Source organism: Lathyrus oleraceus, chromosome 6 (genome assembly GCF_024323335.1).
Source record: "Lathyrus oleraceus cultivar Zhongwan6 chromosome 6, CAAS_Psat_ZW6_1.0, whole genome shotgun sequence".
NCBI lineage: Eukaryota > Viridiplantae > Streptophyta > Magnoliopsida > Fabales > Fabaceae > Lathyrus > Lathyrus oleraceus.
In genome coordinates this window covers 214,467,136-214,476,229 of record NC_066584.1, presented here as the reverse complement: position 1 = coordinate 214,476,229, position 9,094 = coordinate 214,467,136, and the positions used below count along the sequence as shown (strand labels likewise).

The 9,094-nt window shown below is 42.2% G+C and overlaps 1 long non-coding RNA gene across 6 annotated transcripts; it reads left to right on the top strand.

Annotated features, from left to right (window-relative positions):
• The first annotated feature begins 317 nt into the window (after positions 1-317).
• Positions 318-3,083, top strand: LOC127096648 (uncharacterized). Of its 6 annotated transcripts, XR_007792758.1 has the most exons (5): positions 318-409; positions 985-1,048; positions 1,304-1,367; positions 2,198-2,261; positions 2,773-3,083. It is a non-coding gene; the product is annotated as an uncharacterized LOC127096648 (long non-coding RNA). The 6 variants fall into 6 exon arrangements; XR_007792761.1 differs by lacking the exons at positions 985-1,048; positions 1,304-1,367 and adding an exon at positions 1,879-1,942; XR_007792762.1 differs by lacking the exon at positions 1,304-1,367.
• Positions 3,084-9,094: the final 6,011 nt, after the last annotated feature.

The following is a 9,094-nucleotide window of genomic DNA, read 5'->3' as shown; positions in this document are numbered from 1 at the left end:
TACAGTCTAATGTACGACCAAGTTAGACCAGATTCTGCTCAGTGACAGTCTAGTGTACGACCAAGTTAGACCGTCAAGTCCTCGGACAACTCAGATAAGGTTTAATGTACGACCAAGTTAGACCTTTATCTCTTCAGATGCTACCTTCGGACAGGTACATTTCTGAATGGTAATCTAGTATACGGCTACTCCCTTACTCAGATGCTACCTTCGGACAGGTACATTTCTGAATGGTAGTCTAGTATACGGCTACTCCCTTCCTCAGATGCTACCTTCGGACAGGTACATTTCTGAATGGTAGTCTAGTATACGGCTACTCCCTCCTCAGATGCTACCTTCGGACAGGTACATTTCTGAATGGTAGTCTAGTATACGACTACTCCCTTACTCAGATGCTACCTTCGGACAGGTACATTTCTGAATGGTAGTCTAGTATACGGCTACTCCCTTACTCAGATGCTACCTTCGGACAGGTACATTTCTGAATGGTAGTCTAGTATACGGCTACTCCCTTACTCAGATGCTACCTTCGGATAGGTACATTTCTGAATGGTAGTCTAGTATACGGCTACTCCCTTACTCAGATGCTACCTTCGGACAGGTACATTTCTGAATGGTAGTCTAGTATACGGCTACTCCCTTACTCAGATGCTACCTTCGGACAGGTACATTTCTGAATGGTAGTCTAGTATACGGCTACTCCCTTACTCAGATGCTACCTTCGGACAGGTACATTTCTGAATGGTAGTCCAGTATACGGCTACTCCCTTACTCAGATGCTACCTTCGGACAGGTACATTTCTGAATGGTAGTCTAGTATACGGCTACTCCCTTCCTCAGATGCTACCTTCGGACTGGTACATTTCTGAATGGTAGTCTAGTATACGGCTACTCCCTCCTCAGATGCTACCTTCGGACATGTACATTTCTGAATGGTAGTCTAGTATACGACTACTCCCTTACTCAGATGCTACCTTCGGACAGGTACATTTCTGAATGGTAGTCTAGTATACGGCTACTCCCTTACTCAGATGCTATCTTCGGACAGGTACATTTCTGAATGGTAGTCTAGTATACGGCTACTCCCTTACTCAGATGCTACCTTCGGACAGGTACATTTCTGAATGGTAATCTAGTATACGGCTACTCCCTTACTCAGATGCTACCTTCGGACAGGTACATTTCTGAATGGTAGTCTAGTATACGGCTACTCCCTTACTCAGATGCTACCTTCGGACAGGTACATTTCTGAATGGTAGTCTAGTATACGGCTACTCCCTCCTCAGATGCTACCTTCGGACAGGTACATTTCTGAATGGTAGTCTAGTATACGACTACTCCCTTACTCAGATGCTACCTTCGAACAGGTACATTTCTGAATGGTAGTCTAGTATACGGCTACTCCCTTACTCAGATGCTACCTTCGGACAGGTACATTTCTGAATGGTAGTCTAGTATACGGCTACTCCCTTACTCAGATGCTACCTTCGGACAGGTACATTTCTGAATGGTAGTCTAGTATACGGCTACTCCCTTACTCAGATGCTACCTTCGGACAGGTACATTTCTGAATGGTAGTCTAGTATACGGCTACTCCCTTACTCAGATGCTACCTTCGGACAGGTACATTTCTGAATGGTAGTCCAGTATACGGCTACTCCCTTACTCAGATGCTACCTTCGGACAGGTACATTTCTGAATGGTAGTCTAGTATACGGCTACTCCCTTCCTCAGATGCTACCTTCGGACTGGTACATTTCTGAATGGTAGTCTAGTATACGGCTACTCCCTCCTCAGATGCTACCTTCGGACATGTACATTTCTGAATGGTAGTCTAGTATACGACTACTCCCTTACTCAGATGCTACCTTCGGACAGGTACATTTCTGAATGGTAGTCTAGTATACGGCTACTCCCTTACTCAGATGCTATCTTCGGACAGGTACATTTCTGAATGGTAGTCTAGTATACGGCTACTCCCTTACTCAGATGCTACCTTCGGACAGGTACATTTCTGAATGGTAATCTAGTATACGGCTACTCCCTTACTCAGATGCTACCTTCGGACAGGTACATTTCTGAATGGTAGTCTAGTATACGGCTACTCCCTTACTCAGATGCTACCTTCGGACAGGTACATTTCTGAATGGTAGTCTAGTATACGGCTACTCCCTCCTCAGATGCTACCTTCGGACAGGTACATTTCTGAATGGTAGTCTAGTATACGACTACTCCCTTACTCAGATGCTACCTTCGAACAGGTACATTTCTGAATGGTAGTCTAGTATACGGCTACTCCCTTACTCAGATGCTACCTTCGGACAGGTACATTTCTGAATGGTAGTCTAGTATACGGCTACTCCCTTACTCAGATGCTACCTTCGGACAGGTACATTTCTGAATGGTAGTCTAGTATACGGCTACTCCCTTACTCAGATGCTACCTTCGGACAGGTACATTTCTGAATGGTAGTCTAGTATACGGCTACTCCCTTACTCAAATGCTACCTTCGGACAGGTACATTTCTGAATGGTAGTCTAGTATACGGCTACTCCCTTACTCAGATGCTACCTTCGGACAGGTACATTTCTGAATGGTAGTCCAGTATACGGCTACTCCCTTACTCAGATGCTACCTTCGGACAGGTACATTTCTGAATGGTAGTCTAGTATACGGCTACTCCCTTCCTCAGATGCTACCTTCGGACTGGTACATTTCTGAATGGTAGTCTAGTATACGGCTACTCCCTCCTCAGATGCTACCTTCGGACAGGTACATTTCTGAATGGTAGTCTAGTATACGACTACTCCCTTACTCAGATGCTACCTTCGGACAGGTACATTTCTGAATGGTAGTCTAGTATACGGCTACTCCCTTACTCAGATGCTATCTTCGGACAGGTACATTTCTGAATGGTAGTCTAGTATACGGCTACTCCCTTACTCAGATGCTACCTTCGGACAGGTACATTTCTGAATGGTAGTCTAGTATACGGCTACTCCCTTACTCAGATGCTACCTTCGGACAGGTACATTTCTGAATGGTAGTCTAGTATACGGCTACTCCCTTACTCAGATGCTACCTTCGGACAGGTACATTTCTGAATGGTAGTCCAGTATACGGCTACTCCCTTACTCAGATGCTACCTTCGGACAGGTACATTTCTGAATGGTAGTCCAGTATACGGCTACTCCCTTACTCAGATGCTACCTTCGGACAGGTACATTTCTGAATGGTAGTCTAGTATACGGCTACTCCCTTACTCAGATGCTACCTTCGGCCAGGTACATTTCTGAATGGTAGTCTAGTACACGGCTACTCCCTTACTCAGATGCTACCTTCGGACAGGTACATTTCTGAATGGTAGTCTAGTACACGACTACTCCCTTTTCAGCAGATTCAGCCTAACGGACGACTCATTCTGCAGCTCAGATGCGATCTAGCGTACGATCCATTCTGATCTTTCATCCCCGGCAAAGTCATCCGCCTAATGAACAACTCACTCTGGTATTCAGACACGGTCTAACGTACGATCCATTCTGATCCCTTATCCCTAGCAGTATATAGCATACTCTGACTCCCCAGCGAAGTCGACAGCATAATGGATGACTCACTATACGGCCTAGCGTATGACCCGGTGTGACACCCATGTCTCCAGATATCGTCTAACGTACGACACAATCTGGAAATCTCGTCATCGAACCTCCTGGATGGCATCTTTAAGCCCATCTCCATCAAGACTAATGGACAAGCGCAAATTTTTGGGGCATTCTAGTGTTCAATAATCTTTCACCTCCAGACCACGAACGGCATACTCGCCATTCTAACTCTCTCGGTTCAAGAATATTGAACAGGGGCAGCTGTCATACCCCAAAATTTGCCCGTTGATATTACAAAGCATTTTCCAAGACCCTCCGACTTGTTCCACAAGGCACTGACATCCCAAAGGAACGAAGGCCCAGCTCACGAATGGCCCAATCCAGAAAATGGCCCAAAACTGGCCTGTTCGCTACACACTCGCCTAGCGAACGTTACGTTCGCTACACGCTCGCCTAGCGAACGTTCGCTACACGCTCGCCTAGCGAAGCAAACGTTCGCTACCAGCTCGCCTAGCGAGGCTGACAGACAACAAAAAATTTCGGGCTTCGTTCTTAGCCCATTAGGTCATGAAAAAGGGCATTATAAATACCAGCACTTCAGTAAGGAAAAGGGGACGAAAAACAGAGGGAGACAGACGAAAACCCTGGCACAAAAACCCTGGAGGCTACTTTAGAAACCCTGAAGGCCGCTCCTCCGCTCCGAAGCTACCACCGCCCAACTCAATCCGGCTCGCCAATTCAAGGTTGCAATTCGATTGCAAACAGGTTTGCATTACTATTATCGCTTTATTTTCTTAATTTGCATGTGATACCGCTTTATGTTCTTAATTTGCATGTGATATTATAATTGAATTCATAAACATATTTGAGGTTTTGCATGTGAATTTAAGTGTGCCTGAATATTGTGAATGCTGAACCGTATAATTATGTGTTGGATGCCATAAGCCATGCCGCAGGTTGAAGTCATACTGTTCTGAAATTCAAAACCCGCAGTCGCTCGCTAGCACATCGCTAAGCGAGCATGTAGCGAGTATTCGCTAGGCCCTCGCTAGGCGAGGCAGAGGCGAACGGGACAGTCGCTAATATTTTGTTTGTTATGTCCTATGCGTATCTAATCTATTCTATGTTAATTATGCACTGTTTTGCCTGACATTCATGCTGCTGTATTTTCTTTTGCGGTGTAATCTTCGATTACACCCCGATTTGGTATTCTAACCCGTTGCTGAATTTTGCCAAGGTTCACATGTCCCAGGAAAAGATTGCCGTTAGGTCTTCCACTTTATTTGTGGGATACCCTTGTGGAGACTCACCCTAAATTACTTAATTAATTTTAATGTGTTAATTTTAATGTATTAATTTTAATGTATTAATTTTAATGTATTGATTTTAATATGGAGGCTCGTCCTAATTACCTAATTGACTTTAAAATATTGCCTTTAAATAAGTGATCTTGGACCTCTCTTTGCTGCCCTACGGTATTACGGTATAACGGTCATGTCCCGCGAATGTAGGGATACACTTAGCAAAGACCCTTCGATTAAATCATCATAAAATAAATCATGGTCCCTCGGATGTTGCCTTCGAAAATACGATTTTGTCCCTCGATGACCCTTCGGTGTAGCCTACGGTTAAATGATGATCGTCCCTTCGAATGCTAAGGTATCCTTACAACTGTTGCCTTCAATGACCTATCGATGACCCTACGGTGACACTTTTACATCCAAAGGATAAAACTACTTACTTCTCAATAGTAAGGACAGTTTTACCCTCATAAGGATAGGAAATGCCCATAACGACCTTAGGAAGGTATAACTCTCAATTACTGGATCATAACCTAAAACATTTTCCACCCCTCACACTTTACAAATCCTAGAAAATCACCACTTGGTATACATTCATACTAGAATCATTACCGAGTTATATTTTTCTAAACCATTTTCAAAATTAAATGAGATAAATACTTTGTATACATTCATACGAGAATCATTACAAAGTTAAACTCTCTTTCAAACATTTTTTAAGCAATTCACCGACACTTTTCAGACAAAAATATAAGTGATCCAGTAATTAAGAGCCCATGGATAACCATGGATACAAAGGGTGCTAACACCTTCCCTTTGCATAATGTACCTCCCGAACCCAAAATCTATTGAGGTCTTTCCTGTTCTTTTCCACCTTTCCTTATTGGATAAAAGAAAAGTCGGTGGCGACTCTTGCTATCCGCGACATTGCGATAAAAAGCAAAACACCCCCAAGTCAGTTCACCGTGTGACAGGTGTCCTTCGAGGACAGAGTGCCAAATGTGAAAGCCAACCGATCGTCTGCTCATGGTAACGCTTCTGTCAACATGGTGGACGACTTTCCAGGAAGTTTCAGAGTTTTTGATTTGAGGCGTATCCGTAGATCTTTGGTGGACATGCATAGAACTTTGTGTTTAATTAGTGATTGTGAACATGACCATGATGGTCGTGTCATTTGCAGTGTGAACCCCTATGGGTGTATGATTGTCAAATGGGATATTCAAAAGTTGATGGATGAGAATGTTATTCAGGTTCAACAGTCAAGGGATATGGAGAATGATGTGAATGTCATAGTGCCAGTGCTCAAGGCCCCTAAGTGGGTAGTCATTCAATTTGATAGCAGCAACAGCAATAATGTCAACAAATTGGTATCGTCGTTGGTTATACAGTTAGCGGGCCCCATCCCCTATTCATCCGATAAAGATGTACCATATCAGTATAATGCCATAGTGGTTGAAAATGATCAAAAGGTTCCTCTCCCAGTTGCAGATTAAGTGGTAAATATTGCAGATATTGCGAAGGTGACCCCGTAGTGGTCGGGTGTTCAGTCCGGTTTTTCCTAAGATTGTAGAAGATGTTTCCATGGGAAAGAAGGCATAAGTTCTTGCGGTGGGTCCAGTTAGTGCTCCAATGTGTCAGTCTGGTGAATCCAGCAAATTGAATGCTAACGATGATGATGAAGTATTACGATTGATTAAAAGGAGTGAATTTAATGTTGTGGAGCAGCTGCTCTAGACGCCATCAAAAATCTATGTGTTATCATTGCTGATGAATTCTGAGGCATACCGAGAAGCATTGCAGAGAGTGTTGGAATAAGCTTACGTGGAACACGATGTTACTATGGATCAGTTTGACCACATTGTTGCCAACATTGCTTCTTGTAAGAATTTTAGTTTTTATGATGAAGAGCTTCCTGAGCAAGACAAAAATCATAATTTAGCGCTGCACATTTCGATGAATTGCAAAGAGGAAACTCTATCCAATGTTTTGGTTGATACAGGTTCATCGTTGAATGTATTGCCAAAGTCAACTCTATTAAGACTCTCGTATCAAGGATCCCCGATGAGGTATAGCGGCGTGGTTGTTAAAGTGTTTGACGGTTCTCATAAAACTATCATTGGAGAAGTTGACCTTCCAGTGAAGATAGGTCCGAGTGATTTCCAAATTACTTTCCAGGTAATGGATATCCACCCGACCTATAGATGCTTGTTAAGGAGGCCATGGATTCATGAAGTTGGAGCTGTGACGTCTACTCTACACCAGAAGTTGAAATTTGTGAAGAATGGCAAGCTTGTCGTTGTTGGTTGAGAGAAGGCATTGTTAGTAAGCCATTTGTCATCTTTCACGTATGTTGATGTTAAGGAGGAAGTTGGAACACCGTTCCAAGCTTTGTCCATTGCAAATGAATTAAAGAAAGTTGGGGCACCCATGTCTTCTTTAAAGGATGCGCAAGAGGCTATTCAGGCTGACAGCATTGATAAGTGGGGCCGTGTTGTGGAAGTCGCTGAGAACAAGAACAGGACAGGGCTAGGATTTCAACCAGGGACGTTCAACACCAATGTCAAGGTTATGCAACCAATTTTCCATAGTGGAGGCTTCATTCATCAGAATGATTAACACTTAGTTGCAATTATTGAAGACAGTGGTGATGAAGACGAAGTTCGTGACAACTTTGTGACGCATGGCCAAACTTCCAACAATTGGGTTGTTGTTGATGTTCCTACTGTCATTCACCATCCTAAGTAAATTGTTTTTATTATTTTTGTAAAAAATCCTTCTCATATGCCTAAGGGAGAAGTGAACATTATTGGGAATTTTCCTGATTATCATTAATGAAATACAATTTTATTCATCCACGTCTATGATGTTTTATTTTTACTTTTTGCTTTTTATGAAAATGTTAATCACAAAAGAACATAAAATAATAATAATATTTCCATCTGCATAATATTTGTTTGTACTCCACTTCTCTAAAATCAAAATATCAACTCATTATGTAGGTTGGTTCTAACACCCATTGAATATAATGATCATACTCCCTCTCCAAACTTTGATTTCCCTGTGTTTGAAGCTAAGGAAGAGAATGATGATGAAGAAGTATCTGATGAATTATCCCGTTTGCTTCAACATGAGGAGAAAGTCATTTAGTCGTTTGAAGAGCAGATTCAATTAGTCAACCTCGGTTCCGATGATGATGTGAAAGAAGTCAAAATTGGGTCTCAATTGTGTCCGGAATCTAAGAAGGGGTTGGTTGATCTTCTTCGAGAATAATCTGACGTGTTTGCTTGGCCCTATCAAGACATGCCTGGTTTGGATTCGGAAATTGTGGAGCATAAATTGCCTTTGAAGCCTTGAAATTCTGGTATCAGATATAAGATATCGAAGGTAATGTCACGACACTAATATCTGTTAATACACAATGGATAATTAAACAGAATTGAAAAGCAAATCACACAAGTAATTGTTAACCCAATTCGGTGCAACTCACCTACGTCTGGGGGCTACCAAGCCAGGAAGGAAATTCACTATAATAGAATTAGTTCAAAGACTATCCGTACACTTCACCAAGTTACAGTCTTTCTCACCTAATCTCTACCCGTGCAATTTCTACCTAAGCACTCTTAGATATGAGAACCCACTCACTTCCCTTACAATCACACACCCGTGATTTTAAACAACAATCCCTTGTGAAAAGAAAATACTTTTCAATTACAATATTCCTGATTTTACTTCACAGTTTCAATCAAGAAGACACACTTTTGATCTTGCTTCAAAGCTTTGATCAAGAAGACAAATCAGTCTAATTCAATCATTTATGGATGACTTGAATGACCTACAGACACAAACCCTAGCTCTCTCTCTAAATTTCGCTCAGTATTGGTTGTGTGTACAATCAGGTTTTCTAAGTCCCTTTTTATAGAAACATTGGACAACTTGAAAACCCTAAATATATTTTTCAATTAAATTTTTTCATATCAGCTGTAAAGATCTCCTTGGAAAATAAACAAATCTGGTTGATATCCCTGATAGATTGCGCCAGCTAGCCATATCTTCAATCAACCAATAATTGCCACCGATTGTGCAATCACAAAACACCAGACATTCATACTGAATGTTCTGTGTACAGGATGTCATGACATCGGGTCTGACATCTGGAAAAATCCTGCATAATCCAGTTTCCTTTTATAGCAGGTA